Genomic DNA, 8410 nt, shown 5'->3' on the forward strand with positions numbered 1-8410 from the left:
CAAATACCTTGAAACATTGCACATGTACAGTCTAAAATATTTTCACTTACCATATTCCACTTTATTGCATATAGTGTAAATATTTTAATTTCTTAAACTACATTACCCTGTGCTGCTCTGCCCAATTTGAATTTCCCCTACAGGAGATCAATAAAGAAATATCTTATCTTAATCATAGCAGACTGGGCTTCTCGGGAGGGGGGCTTAAAGAAAAAAAGAGTATGTCAGACAGGGAGTGAATAGAGGTGCTGCTGAAATGGCCAGTATGAGGAATATAATGTGTTTTTTTTCAACAGTGAACAGTAAAAGCTCTTATGTAGACCCCCTCCCCTCAATATAAGTATGAAAATGAGCATAATATGACCCCTTTAACCACTGTGCTGTCTTGCAGAAATGCTGTAATGAAGAACTGTTGCCCTGATTGGAACGTGCCAGCCTTCCAACAGCCCCACCCTCCCCTCCCTCCATCAGCCATAAATGGTGAATCAGCTGACTGAACTGCTCCTATCAAAGACCAGGATGATCTACACGAGAGAGAGATGGAGAGAGTAAAGAGAGAGAGAGAGTAAGAGAGAGAGAAGACTCTGGTCTCTCGCCTCCGAGGACCTTCCTCTGTGTCTCAGTTTCAGTGTGTGAACCCTGAATGGACAGTCTCCATTTCTGCACCAACAAACAACACCACAAACTTATGTTGATGATGATAAAAGCCTCTGAACGTATAAAAGTGTCCATGAGCCGCCTAAACGGCCAGAGAGCAGCCCCCCTCCCCTTATTTTTTAGTTTTTGACAGTTTAACAAAAAGAAAAATAACAGCGTTTAAAGAAGGAAAACAAAGTTAGAACTTGGATTCAGTATTTTTCATCTTTTTCAATATCAATATTGTATTTGAAAGACATGGAAGTTGACCTCTTTTTAGTTGTATGATTATAAATATTCTTCAAAAATGAGCATGAAAAAAAATGCATCAGTTATTAAGTGTAGATGTTTTCAAGTGAAATCAAGTGGAAAAGTGAGAATTCTTTTATAGCCATACACCTATTCTCCATGCCTGTCATGTCAGTGATGATAGATCAAGGTCTATAATATGTATTATTATTTTTATTATATATTTTTTTCTTTGTTCGCCCTGTTGTTCATCATGGACTTCTCTTCTGCAAATATCTCTCTCTGATGTGACTTAATTTTATACTCAGTCACTGGGATTTCATAGCTCCCATAATATATTCTAATGCCATTTTTTGCATAATAATGCTTCAGAAAAAAATGGGTCTTTTATAGAAGAAATATGGGGAAAAATAAGGATTGATTTCTATGTCTCTTGAAGCTGAAATATATTATACTAAACCAACTCTAATAATGCTTCTTGTGTTTTTCTGTCAATGATGTTCCAGCTTTTATGGATTATTAAAGTACATTTTAGTACATTTTCATTATATTGGTCAATGTATTTTTGTGAATTAAACTTTTATCCAAAGTGGATTTGACTTATTTGAGAAGAGTGAAATTAAAAGGTGTTTTATTTTTTTTAATTTTTATTTTTTTTAAGGCTTGGAAACTTTCCATGGAACAAAAATCGGAATTGCATGTGGACCATTTTATTAGCTCTAGTTAATTAAGTATTTATTCAATACAGTAAAACCAATCTGCTCATTGATCAGTAGATAGCACAGAGAGGACCTGTAGTACACGTTATATTTGCCCTACTTTTATTGACCACTAGGTGTCAGTATATGAACAGAAATGTTTAACAGTTTCAGAGAGAAGCTGTCAGCGTACTGATTCAAATCCTTGCTCCCTGCAGTAAATTATATAATGTGGCTTAATGCGACAATCAGTCATAAAATAGTGCATATTTTTGATGATAATGCTTTTTACAAAAACACTGCGGGTCTTGTATATGTGCTGAAAACCTCAGTGTTTCTGGTACCTTTGCACACTGAGCACCCACAGCCTGGATTAATTCTAGTTCCTCACCTAAAAGACAGGATTTTCTGTAATCTTCTCTCACTGATGCAAAGTGCAAAGGAAAGTTGGGGGATTTAAAAATAGCAATAGATGAAAGATTGAAAGCTACATTGAATATGAAGTGAATGAAACATTTTTATTTTGTGAAATAGCAGATTTAAAAATAAATAAAATGAATTTGCTTGTTCCACTTAAACAACAGTGACCAGTGATGGATTTAATGTCATCTTAAACTGCATGTTGAAAATACATTCTTATTATGAGTGTTATATTACATAATTACTTAATAAACCTTAACAGGAGGTGCAAATGTGATTAGACTTACCTTTGAAAGAAGAAAAAACATATTGTTCCTCTTACAAGTGAAAATCCAGTTGATAAGCAGTAAATCACTTGTGTCCACTCCGAGGTTTGCTGCTACAGCCTTACAGGTATGACCTTTACTTACACTTTGCTTTAGCACTTAGCATTAACTTTAAATTGGCACTTATGGCCACAGTGGCTGCTCTTCATCGCAAGTTATATAGTCTCGTTTTAAAGGTTATGTTTCTTAATTATTGATTGATGAGTGACTTAACTGCCTGTTAGGAGTCGACCCCATGGATAAAATCTTCTATCATGCTATATATTATTAAGTATGTGATTGTATATAGCTGCAGCTAATTATTGTTTTCATTATCGATTAATCTGACAAATATTTCCTCGATTAATTGCTTGGTTTATAAAATATCAGAAAATCGCAAGGTTGCAATTCCCTAAAAAAAACTAATTGTTTCAGCTCTTGTATTGTCAAATCAATTGAAAACTGTTTATAGATGAAAAAACAAACAAGAATACTTTTTTTGCTGATCTAGCAAATCAAATACTAAACAAATGACGTCACTTCATCTCACTGATGCAAAAATCATTAAAAAAGTATTAATACACAATATATAAAAGCAATACCACAGTGCTCATTGATTCACAACTTTACACCCAATAATCTTATACAGCTATAGATATTAAAGCGATAGCTTCCTTAGTATTAACTGTATATATCGTAACAACCCTACCACATGTCACATTCTGCTTTGTCAGGAGTCAGAGTCACCAGGCAGGACTTGACCACAAGTAGTTCACATTTTCTACTAGAGGGAGAGGAAAAAAATGCTGCATCATCTAAGCTCCTTATGTCAAGCAGAGGAGGATGCTAAATGTCTGCTGTTGAGAACGGTGGGGAAGAGATTAGAGCAAGTGACTCACTTCTTCTTCTTGTTTTTCACTCTTATCACCTACACTGCAGCCTTGATCGGGCCCTTAATCCCTTTAGTGGTAGAGAAGCAGAGTAATACCAAAACACTTTTGCATTCATTATGCTCTCTGTGAAATAATGCCTGCTGTCATCCTCCAGACTCCCCCGGTCTGAGGTTTCTTCAGGTCCCCTCGGAAAAGTGGGAAGACTGTTTGGTACCAGGTGGGCTTGAGTCAAATCAAAGCTCTCTTTTTTCTGGGTATTACAAAATGTGATCCTCCTTACTATAAACAGGGTACAATGAGCTTATATGTTGCCCTTTTAAACAGTGAGTTACACAAAATTGCTAAAAGTAAGTGGACATCCCTGACAAACGTTTGTGTGTTTTAAGTGTCAGGCTGTTTTTCAGGATTTAGACTGGCTCCTTAGAAATCTTACTGCTACAGCAAATCATATTTTAGACAATAGTGCTCTTCCAGTGTTGTGGCAACAGTTTGGGTGAGACTGCTACCTGGTAGATAATGCACAAAGGGAGTTTCATAGACAAACAGAAGGGCTAAACTGTAACAGTAGAGTTATTGTTGCAGTTTGAAGCTTTTGTTTTTAGTTTCAAACCCTCACCAGGAGCAGGCAGATGTGTCAAGAAACAACAGCTCATAAAGGCCACCAACCTTGTTCTATGAGACATCATCATGGGAACAACACTCATCAATGGACAAAAACACAAAAGCGCAGAAATAATTTAGCAAAGTAAATACTGAGCAATCAGCTGGTGTGTACTAGTTGTTGTTTCCTGACACTTCTGTCTGCTGACTGGTCTCCACAGAGCCCTGACCTCAAGCCCATCAAACAGCTTTGGGAAGAACTGGAACGCCTACCGTGAGCCTCGTGTCTTGTGGTTGACCTGCAGCCAGGCCCCGAGATCTTGTGTAAAGCCTTCCCAGAAGAATGGAGGCTGTCATAATTGCATATTTATGTCTGTGGTTTTGGAATGAGATGTTCATCAATCACATACATGTATGAATTATCTCAACAACTATTGGATGGTTAACCATGGAAAGACAGTCATGGTTCCAAGAGGATACATCTTAAAGACTTTGGTGATCCCAACATTACACAGAGTGAAATGTCTCAACAGCTATTGGATAGAATATTCTTGTCACCCTCAGGATGAAATTTAAATTTGTCCAATACTTGACACAATAATGGCATTACCATCAGCCTCAGCTGTACTTTGTGTTGTGCTAATCAGCAAATGTTAGCATGATACAAATCAACTTTTGTTTGAATATTTAAATTTTCTGGGTAGTATTATCTGTCAAAAAATGCCCCATTTAAGCCGCTAAATTACAGGTTCAACACAGTTTCAGATCTTAATTGTACAGTAACAGCATAAGACACTGTCAGAGATTGCCAACAATAAACTGGGATGAATTCTTAAAGAGGGCCTCCAAACAACTGCACACTTTCATCCACTCAAGGTCCCTGAACCCATTACACACACACACATACACCCTTTCTCTCCTTTCCCTCGCCAGATCAATTAACAGATTAGTGGTTGGGTGGGATAGATTGAAGGTCCGGGCCCAGGATATCATCGTGTCTAATGCATTTTCTGCAGAGGGAGTGAACATGAGCTTCACTGTCGGGGGAATATTGACAGTTTGGAGTGCAAGGTTACGTTTGTCCTCTGAGGATTCATCATCTGCCATTTCCTGTCTGTAATTTATTTATTTTTGTGATGTACACTGATGCTGTATTGATGCACAGGTAATTCTTTAATTTTCCATATATTTTAATGCCAGGTTTCGTCTTTGCTAGCAGGAAATTCAGATTCATACTTTATATATGTTTGCTGCACAGTGTATTTCTTACATTCTCTTGTATTCGTGCCTTTTCTAGTGTTGATTTTTGTGTACATGGCTATAATATTACCTTCAATTATGATTGCACAGTTTTGTAATTAAACTGAAAGGCTTAAGTTCTCATTAGCAGTGGCACCTAATTGAAAATGGGTAACGTTTTCCCGTCTCGTATTTTCTTTATGTTTACTTAAGATAATAAGAGACAATTTCTCCACAGCAAATTCCACCTTTATTTACACAGGCAGCCATGCACCACAGTCTGTGTCTTTGTTTACACTCACATATATGGCTGCACAGGTTTTGTGGCTTGATTGTTTAGACAGCAGTGAGACTATTTCTGACAGCCTTTTTTTGGACTTTTAGTCCACAGCAGAAAATTGGAGGCACTGCAGTTCAGTCTTGATATTCTTTCAAATATTTAATCAACAGTCTGTTGTTAGTCAACAGCAACAGTTTAGCCTGTTGTGCTTTTATGTAGTAATGATTTATAACAGCTGTAGTTTTGTCATTGTGTCCACTGGATGAAGAAGTTTTGTGCTGCTGTCTTTATTGCTGCATTTAATATTATTACATTTCTTCTTAAACACACTACAGTATTTAGGGAGGACTCACACTGTCGTGGCCGATGCTGCTAAAATCAAACTCTCCATCAGTAATGGAGTACCGCAAGGCTCTATTCTTGTTTCATTATTTATATTTTACGCAAATAATAATATTCTTCCTACCTCAAAGTCCACTTTTATGCCTATGAGCTAATTTTGCTCTGACTCATCATCTGTCATCCTTTGATGAAGTCCAGTTATCCCTTTTTAATCATAGACTTATTTTGCCAGTAAAACTAAAACTGTGGTGTTCTCAACATTGCATGGTACCCGCCATCTTGGAGTCATACAAATACTCAGGAATTAGCCTTGAAAGCAGACTGTCATTCAGGAGTCTTATTCAGCATATTACCCAAAAATTAAAAATATTTTCTGTATAACATAAAAGCCTGTCTGTTTTCTAAACCATAAAGATTATTGTCAGGTCCATTTTTATATCTGTACTTGATTTTTACATTATCTGAATTGTCACCCTGTTGTTACTTCAATTTGCTTTGACAAATTTCAAACTCATTACTTATTTTACTTATTATGGGACTTATTAAATGACAAGAATGAATAATCATCTTTGGATATTTAACTATAAAACTCTACTGTTAAAGCTTCTAACTACCATCTCTTCTCTCATTTAAGTCTTGTAAGTACAGTACATGATCCAAACCTTGCATGTTCTGACCTTGGCAAAACTGGTTTCAGGTACTCTGTACAAGAAATGATTCTGTTTTGTTGCTTAATTGTTGGGTGTGTAATTTAGTGATTATGAATGTTTCTTGTTCTCAGGTCCTTCTAGCAAAAAAGCGATCTTCATGTCAGTGAGACTACCAAATTAAATAAAAGTGTACTATATAATAATAAGTGCTCATTATTATTGCACTCTGTAGTGGTAATTTGGTCAGAAACGTTTACTATTTGAAATGATACACACCTGAAGTAGTCTTTTAGATAGTATTTCGCCTGTCTTTGTACTGTACAGGAAGCTGATCCAGTATGGCTTCCTGATCTATGGCCTGTACAGTGTGTGATGACAAGAGAACACAGAAAAATCAGTGGTAATGTGTTTAAGAACCAAAGTGGCGGCCACTATTCAGGGATCATCCTGTGTCTGTTGGCTTGAGTTCCAGTCAATTACTCTTAGCGATACATCTCAGCATCACTGCGTGTCTGTCTAGAGATTGAACTAATGCATTACAGCCTCTGACAGTGAATGAAAAATGGCTCCCATCATTTCACCTTCGTGGAGAGGCTTCATCACATTCATCAGACAGACAGATGCAGCTATTGTTTACGGGGAAGGCCAAGAGTGTGTTCAGTTAAGACAAAACAAATATCAGAATATCCACCCCATGAGTATTTCAAGAGTCTGTGTTTTATAGAGATATTCAACAAGCAGACTGAAGTCCATCAAAATGTACATACATATATGTATGTATGTACAGTATGTATGCATGTATATATGTATATATATATATACCTGCTGTGTTTTGAATTAAGTCTTTAACATGTGTGTCCCTATAGCTGCCTTCCACCTACATGACTGTAATAAGTGATATTTTTTTGTAATAAGGTAACTTTGACAAGCAAGAGTTCATTCTTGATCTTGTATTGTACCATGTACATATATCATGTATTAGCTTTTTACAAAGCTTTTAATCATATCACACAGTCTTTATCAGCTGATGGACTTTGCTCACTTGTATCTGCTGTTCTTTAGCTGTCATGATTTCATCCATAGCACTTTTTTAGGACTTTTAGAAATTAATTTTAGTTTGAGACTTGTAAGATTGATGAAGGCCATCATGTGATGTAAAGCTCTGGAAAATGCAAGTAGGGCTAATTGAAACTTGAGTTAGGAAACATTTCCAGATGGTTATTCTGAGAAATTTGGGAGATTACTCATAGAGACAAGCATTTGGATACACCAAATATTAAATTACAGCACTGAACAGAAAAAAAAACTAACCACAAATGTCTGTGGTCATGACTACACGCTCAACCCATAATAAGAATAAAAGACACAGCCACACTACCATCTCTGTGAGGCTGTACTTAAGTACAGCAGTGCTTTATAAGCTAAATATTAATGAATGTCAGCATACTAACATGCTGATGTTTAGCAAGTACAATGTTTACTATGTTTCACCTATTAAGTTTAGTGTGTTAGCATGCTAAGATTTGCTAATTTGCACTAAATAGAGTGGAGCTGAGGCTGATGTATTGTGTTTAGTTTAACAGGTATATGGTCCTAAACCAAAGTATTAGACAAAAAAATAAATTGACCGGATAATGGTGCTAGATTAGAAGTCAATGGATCACTTAAAGGACCAGTGTGTAGGATTTAGTGGCATTTAGTGGTGAAGTTGAAGATTGCAACCAAGTGCATAGTGCTTGCCTTCCAAATGCGTAGGAGAAATGGTGGCCACAAAACTCTCAAAAATGTAAAAGGCCCTATCTAGAACCAGTGTTTGGTTTGTCTGTTCTGGGCTACCGTAGAAACAGTCAGTCCAACATGGCGGATTCTGTAGAAGAGGACCCTGTAGATAAAAATGTCTCATTCTAAGGTAACAAAAACATGAATGAAAACATTTCTGCCAATAGATCCTCCTAAATGTTACACACTGGACCTTTAAGTTATCCTCTGGGACCATGAATATCTCAATTTCATGGCAATTCATCCAGTAGCTGTTGAGATGCTTCAAGTAAGGACCAAAGTGGACCAACAGACCTGCCATCCCTAGAGCCACACTGCT

At 36.6% G+C, this 8410-nt stretch overlaps 1 protein-coding gene across 3 annotated transcripts in view; it reads left to right on the forward strand.

Moving 5' to 3' along the window:
- LOC118327863 (ras-related protein Rap-1A-like) overlaps nt 1-1433 on the forward strand; it is a 21948-nt gene extending 20515 nt beyond the window's left edge. For all 3 annotated transcript variants that reach the window (XM_035661354.1, XM_035661353.1, XM_035661355.1), the window contains one exon: nt 392-1433. The gene's annotated coding sequence lies outside the window, so the exon portion shown is untranslated. The remainder of the gene's footprint in view (nt 1-391) is intronic.
- Nucleotides 1434-8410: the final 6977 nt, after the last annotated feature.

This window comes from Morone saxatilis, unplaced genomic scaffold, assembly GCF_004916995.1.
Source record: "Morone saxatilis isolate NCDOM2014 unplaced genomic scaffold, NCSU_SB_2.0 Contig18, whole genome shotgun sequence".
Classification (NCBI taxonomy): Eukaryota; Metazoa; Chordata; class Actinopteri; family Moronidae; genus Morone; species Morone saxatilis.